Raw genomic sequence first — 8,154 nt, 5'->3', positions numbered from 1 at the left:
GTGGTAGTTAGGCCGAGATGATCTCAGAGTTGCCGAGGTTATCTCCGAAGATATCGGAATCCGAGATAAGCGAATAAGGGACAAGAGTCCTAAGACGAAGAGGGGACTTAACCAAGATAAGGATAAAGCTCTTAGGGAGTTTTATCTTTATCTCTTAAGCAGTCCAAAGTAAGTACTGAATTGGAATTCATAGAAGTCATACTTCTAGTAGGACTTGGATTAAATATATTATAAAAGATAGGCACCTCCGTGGGTCTAAGGTATGCAATTTATGTTTTGAGTATTAAGTTTAGCACTTGATTATCTTTGAGAGATATACTGACTTGATTGTCGGAGTGCCCCCGGGTGGAAGAACCACCGCCGGAGCCTTTTCTTTCTGTTACAGGTTGCTGAAGCCATCTATTCTGCCTGTGCTCTCCAGTTAATCACTAAGTAGGCAGTGTGGTCAGATTTTCACCCACACACAAATCATCAATGTGTTTAACGTGGTTAGAAATAGAAATTTCATTAAACACTAACATTCCGTTTAATTAAAAAGAAAATAATAGAAAATGAAAATGAAATGAAAGAAGAAATAAAAATATATTTAAATATTTGATTAAGATAAAAAAAAATTAAGAAAATAGATAACTCACATATTTTTTCTTGTGCTTTCTTGTATTTTTTTGTAAAAAATTAAAAATTAGTAACAATATTAATATGAATTGTACAAAAAAATTAAATTTCTTTTACTTTCCATTACTTTTAAAATAAACAAACTCATAAAAGTTAATTTTTTCCCTAATCACTTTCTACCTATTTCATTCTGAACCTATTAACACACACATACACACACACCAAAAAAAAATCCTTTAATAATTTAAAAAATAAAAAAATAATTAACAAATCTTATTTGGCTCACCGGACACGTGGCGGTCTATTGTCCAATTAAGGTTGGGTGGCTACGTAGATGTGTTGGAACAGCTAATTTGCTTTGTAGAGTTGTACAATTATACCTTTAAAATTAAAAAATTATTATAAATTATCATATTACTTTTTAAATTTTTTTTATATTTTTTTATAAAGAGTTAAAAAAATTAAAAAAATAATCTGTTTTCAAACGAGACGTAAGATTTCATTTGGCAAAAAAAGTTGGAACTAAAAAAGAAAAAAAGAACAAAAGATAAAATAGGCTAAATAAGTTAATAAGACAAAATGTCACATTCAAATCATAATTATTTTACTTTTTCTCCTATAAAAGTCAAAAAAATTAAAAAAAATAATCCAAACAAATTTTTTAATTCCAAACTAAAAAAATTCCAATTCAAAAAACCAACTAAAAAAATTCTAACCAAACGACAAGTAAGAAGGTGGGACCGTGTTAGCAAAGTTCAACACACGAAGCTTAAAATGTCTATTTGTCTTTGGTTAGTTCCGCAGCTTTCATTTTTTAATGGTACAATGATCTAATGACTCACTCATAAAACATGAGAGACAATTTGCTTTGTTGCCCCCCTCATGTCTCAAGTCTCAAGTCTCGACCCTTTCATAGTTGTTTTCTTCTCTTTCTAATAATTTTGAATTTTTTTAAAGAATTAATTAAAATTTTATATAAAAAATGAGAAATATATATATGTATACACCCGTCGTTTTTCATAGGTTTTCTTTTTTGAAATAAAAATAATTTTTAAAAATTTAAAACTTTCTTTTTTAGTGTAATACAAATTTTGAAAATAAAACCAAACAAAACCTGATTGGTCATGTTAGACTTTTTTTTAGTTGATTACATTACATGAATACATTTTCAATTATCACTAAAATATTACTCAACTTCAGAATCGTACGTTTAGATTTTAGACTAATTAACAATATAAAAAATAAAAAAATAAAAAAATAATGTATAAATTCTCACTTTTAGAAGAGTGAAAGGTTTCATTTTTTTTTTTTTTTTTTTATCAGGTGAAAGGTTTCATTTGATTGGAGTTAGAAAGTCAGTTTATTGGTTAAAAAATCTATTTGTAATTAATCTTTTTTCCCAACTCAAATGCTCTCAAATCACCTTGTTTGATTCTCATTTTCTGAATTCAGTTTTCTAAAAAATCAATTTTTTTTTCGTACTTTCTTGTTTTTAGTCATTTTTTAAAATATTTTAAGCAAGTTTTTTACTTTTTAAATACATTTAATGTAAATACAATTAAAAAGTATAAAAAAATCTTTAAAAAATTTGCTAAATACCAAAAATATTTAAAAAATATGAAAATTCAATACATTTTCATATTCTTGAGTATTTATTAATTCTTTCAATATTATTTTACAAATATTTTATTTTTTAAAAGTTAAAAAAAATCTTAAAATATTAAAATATTAAAAAAAATCACTAAAAATAAAAATACGAAAAATAAAAATCTTAATTTTTTAGAAAATTGGAACCAAACAGGGTGAGGCATTTTATTTTAGTTGATTTAGGTTTTTACTTGAAATTATGACCATAAATATTGATGTTATTTTGAGCTATATAGTAAGGGTGCAACTTGAGCGGGTTGAACCTGAGCAACCAAAGTGCAACCTGAAATTTTTTAGGATTTGGAAAAAATATGTATAATTCAATATAGGATTGGGAAAAAATTTTGAAGCTCAAATTAAATTTGGGTAGAATTGGGCAAAGATATCAAACAACCTAAGTAACCCGAAACCCAAATTATATATATATATATATATATAAATATTGAATATACATATAAATTATTAGCCATTAGATGATATTAAAATAATTTAGATCATTAGATCATATTGAATATATATTATATACATAAATAAGACAATATAAAAAATTTACTTATTTAATTTTTCTCACTCATAAATTATAAAGGCTATCATAACGGTATCTCTATTACATTATATAAATTACTTGTTTTGATATTGTTAATAATTTTATAAAAAAAATTATAAATAGTCTAATTTTAACAAATTAATTACCTTAGCTGCACTAAATAATAATAATAATAAAAGCTAAAATTTATGTGCAATTCGGGCTTAACTCCAATCGGGCTTAGGCAAACAATCTCGTGTTACAATTCAGGCTTGGACAGACTTGAGTAGTTCTCAGCACAATTTGGATTGAGTTTCGACAACCTCTCAACCCTTTCGAACCCACCTGAATTGCATCCAGCCTTTATATATTCTCTTTGGACAAAGAAACTTCAAAACCCATAAAATTAGTTTTTGGGCCTAGTAATGGATTTAGACCTATAGGATTGTCCACTTTACCATGCCAATTCATTAGAATACGAAGCCCATTAAAACGTAAAGCCCAAAAACAGAACTTCCATGCAAACGACAATGGAGTTTTGATACATAAGTGGGCCCAAAAGAGATATTTCCACCACTAGCACACACAAATATAAGGCGCTGTTTGGATGAATAGATTTCATCCAAATATATAATTTTTTTGGTAAATTACAAATACACTCCTGAGATTTGATTAAAATATAATCACTCCCTGTGATTCTAAAAATTACATTCTACCCCCTGAGGTTTCTAATTTCATAACAAATCGCCATTTTTATTAATAAATCATCAAATCAATTAATAGTTTTTAATGATATTAGATAATGTTTTAATTAATAGTTTAAGTAATTTTATTATTGTACAGGAGATCAATTATGAATTTTATTTTTTTAGTTAATTTTGTTAAATAAAAAATTTTAACAAAGGATATTTATAATTTTTCAAATTAGAGGGACAATCTGTACTTTAAGTAAACCTCAAGAGGTGTGTCTGTAATTTACCTTAATTTTTTCAAAAGGATGCATTTGTACGACATTTTTATTCTTTAGTTCAAGAGTCAAAATATATAACTTTCATTGGGTAAATTATGATTTATTGCACTTTTTATTCCTAAACTATCGTTAAATTGTCTATTTAATCTCTAAACTATCGATTGAGTTTATTAAGTTCCTAAAATATATAAATCAAAATCTATTTAGTTCCTAAACTATTGATTGAATCTATTAAACTCCTAAAGTATTTAATTTAAACTTATTTAGTCCTTAAAAGAATTACAAAAATAAAATATATATCCATAAATTTTATAAATTAGTAAAATACCTTATCTAGTTTAAATTTTATTTAAAAACATCTTAAAATTTTATTATGTCTTCTACAATGGCTACTAGATATTTTTATCTAGTATTATATGCCGAATTTTATTTGCAATTTCTAATTGATTGTCTTTAAGTTTTTCATTAATTTTTTTATAACTTAATTAATGTATTAGTTTGTTCTATTATTATTTGTGGCGAAGTGTTATTACTTAAATTATTTGATTCTATTTTTTCAGTTCATCTAATACTCGTATAGTTTTATTGGTAAGATTGAGAAATTAAAACCTAATACTAATTAAACACACAGCGAAACAAAATATTTTTAGGACAAAATAGAAATTTAAGATTTTTTTCAAATAAAATCTTAACTAGATTGGGCCTTTTACTAATTTAAAATACTTATGAATTTATATTTTATTTTTTAAAATTATTTTAGAGACTAAATAAGTTTGAATTAAATACTTTAGGGACTCGATAGATTTAATCGATAGTTTAGGGACTAAATAAATTTTGATTTACATATTTTAGGTACCTAGTATACTCAATCGGTAGTTTAGGGACCAAGTAAATAATTTAGTGATAGTTCAAGAATAGAAAGTGTAATAAACCCCGTAAATAATAGTTTGCCCACTTTATATTTAGTTATTTCTCTACTTTGGCCTTTAAAGTTTTATTTTTTTTCACTTTGGACCTTCATATTTCAAGTTTTTCTCAATTTACTCTAAAAGCTAACCTATGGTCAAAATTAGACAGAAAATGGTACATTAATGCCACGTGATATAAAAATATTTGATTATATATAACTCACACCTCTATCACAAACCCAAATATGTATATAATAATATATTTTTATATCATGCAGCAGCTAACGTGACATTTTCTATCTAATTTTGAATAAATGACCAAATATAAAAGAGGCAAAACGTAATTTACCCAACTTTCATCCATTTAAAGGGGATGCATTTGTACAATATTTTTATTTTTTAGTTCAAGGATCAAAATATATGATTTTTTAAAATGGTACATTTGGAGCTCCTTCATGTCTAAATTATAAAATTATATCACTTTTGTCCATTTAAAAAAAATTTATTTATACAATATTTTTAATTTTTTTAATTGAGAATTTCAAATATAAAATTTTAAATTAAATGTAATAAAGTAATATTTAATAATCATTATGATATATGTGTAATTAACCCATAAACACTGAATCAAAACAAACCTGAAACATACCAACTACCACTATTTTAATTAGTCAAAACTCCATATTTACGGCCACCGAAAATTAGAAAAATAAGAAACATTTTTTTATTTTGAAAATGCCATTACACATTCATTTGCTTGAAGCCATGACAAGTTTAAAGTAGGTTTGAATATTTTATATATTTTTTTAATTAGAAAAATGGCTTAACCATAATCGAGAGAATATTAAAGCATTTTTTAATGATATATCAAATTTTTGAACTAAAGTTGTTTTTTACTATATTCTCATAAAAAAATTCCTTGTATTGAAGTCAAAAAATTTTAAAATTAAATTTGTCACATTAACAAAAAAACAATCATGATGATTAATAGTTTTTTTTGAATAAATAGCTCAACGGTAAAAATTTATGGAAAAAGATCCAGACTCCATTTTCTCCCACCCTTTTGACCCCCTCTCTCTCTCTCATTAGTCAGATTTTGTTTTTCTTTTTTTTTTTTCTTTCTTCTTCAATCACCACCCGTCACCTGTGTGTGGGGTGGTGATTGGAGGGGTCTCTATCAAAACCCTATAAAAATTAATTGGACTAAAATAACATAAGAACCGTGAAATAATATAATTAAAAAAAATCACATTATAACTATTTTAAAAATAATTTTAATAATTTAAAAGTAATTTTGAGGTGATAACTTCATCAAGGGTACAAGCCATCAATAATGGAATGAAAAAAAGGACACCAAAATGATGGGACCCACACCAACAACCTACCTGCAAACCATCGTACCCTTCATTGGCATTTTCCAGTGTGAGAGGCAGGAGGGTATCATATGTTCTTTTTTTTTTTCTTTTTTTTTTTTAAAGATTGGAATTTTCTTTTAGTTATTCTAAAGCAAAAGCCATGTAATACTTTTCTTTGTAAGCACCCCCTCTTTTTTTCCTAATCCAAATTAACTTAAATTCTAGGATTGTGATTCCAAGCACCTCAAATTTCATGTTTTGCCATTTAAGTAACCACGAATCCAATTAGGGGGTTGGGGGCAACGAAACATGGAAAATAAAAGAAGTTAGACAAACAAATACATTACGTTCTGTCTTTTTTAAACAATAGATAAGAATATTTGTATTTACAAAATAAGAAAAATACCCAACAAGGATTTCATAACAATCAATCTCACTGCACCTTAAAAGGAGTAGAATAAAGTTTAGCAAGCTTAGTGAGTATATAATCTCAATTAAGTATTTGACCCTGAAACTTCTAAATAATTACATCCTTCTAATACTTAAGTATCATGTTTTTTTAACTTTACACAACTCACCTTTTGACTCTCCAATTTATCAAACGCGATGGGTCAGGAACAGATAGGAGAAAATTAATTAATTTTATGAGTTTTTTTTTTTTTTAGTTTTATAAAATTTAAAATAGGTTACATAAAACTAGTTATGCACTTAACCCATAACTTTGTGCAACTCCTTTCAACTAAAATTTTAATTGTTAGAGGCAAGATCATAAATAAAATTAAAAAAATATATATTAATATAATATTTCTTATTTCATGGCCAATGTGTTATGTTATCTCATGCATAGCATGGGCCAATTGGAAATAATAAGTAGAGAGACAAAATGAGAGAGGATGTTATGCGGGATAGAGAGAAAAAAAATGTCTAGGAATAAGAATTGTGAAAACTAACAAACAATCAAAATATAAGAAGTTATTTTCCAATATTAAAAATAAAAATAAAAATAAAAATAAATTTATGCTAGGGACCCTAAATAACCTACTAAGGCTCCGTTTGGTAAGAGCTAAACGGGATTTTTTTGGCTATTTTAACCACAAAAGACAAAATAGGTTATTTTAGCCACAAAAAATAAAATATCACATCTAACCCATAATCATTATATTCTTCTCTCACAAAAAAAACTAAAAAAAATCAAAAAGCCAAAAAGCCCTTCCCAAACCAAACTTTTTAACCCAGGTTAAAATAGTCAAAAAGCCAACCCACTTCCCAAACAGAGGCTAAATTTTTTATCAAACCTCTCACATGGGTGTGGAACCCACATACTTGTGGGTTTGTGTGAATCTCACACATATGTGAGATTTGGTAGATTATTTGGGGTTCATAAATTTTTCCAAAAAAACTGAAATTTTTTTCTTGAATTTTTTACATCTATTTTGCATATATCTTGGAATTTTTTCCCACTATTCTTTGGTGAAACAAACAAAGCTTAAGGCTGAGTTTGGGTAGGTGAAAGAGGTGAAAATGGGAGAGAGAATATTATAAAAAAATTTCCATGTTTGTTTAGTATCAGAATAGTGGAATTGCAAGAGAGTGAAATTTCTTGTACAACACAAACCAGCCTATTTCAAGAGATCAATAGAAATTCTTGTACAAACGTATTTACAAAAAAAGAAAAAGAAAAAAAAGAAGTAATAATAATAAAATAAATAAATATAAAACCTCTATGAGAATAAAAAAAATATAAAAAAGAAAAGAAAAGAAAACATTAATAGAAATTTCTTTAAACATTTTTTTTAATAAATAAAAAATTGCCTACCCATTATACTTTGAACTTTCTCGAAATCATCAGTCTACTCTGAATTTTCTCAAAATCACCAGTCTTACTTTGAATTTTCTCTTTTCTTCAAATCAATCTTCTTTGACCCCTTCCTTCCTTTCAAGTTGCACAAATGAATTCAAAAATTAATTTGATTGCAACTTAATAGTATTCAGCCAAGTGGATTAGAATTATACATATATATCTAGCTTGCCTTCGGTTGAAGATCAAAACTGGGCCATTTAATCCGTGACGTGGGCTTACTTTTAGGCCATGTTTTGATGATTTGAATTATTCACATTTTAGAGTTCGTTGAT

The sequence above is a fragment of the Camellia sinensis genome, chromosome 1 (genome assembly GCF_055761805.1).
Source record: "Camellia sinensis isolate YWXY chromosome 1, ASM5576180v1, whole genome shotgun sequence".
In the NCBI taxonomy this organism is placed as follows: domain Eukaryota; kingdom Viridiplantae; phylum Streptophyta; class Magnoliopsida; order Ericales; family Theaceae; genus Camellia; species Camellia sinensis.
This window is presented reverse-complemented; position numbering follows the sequence as displayed.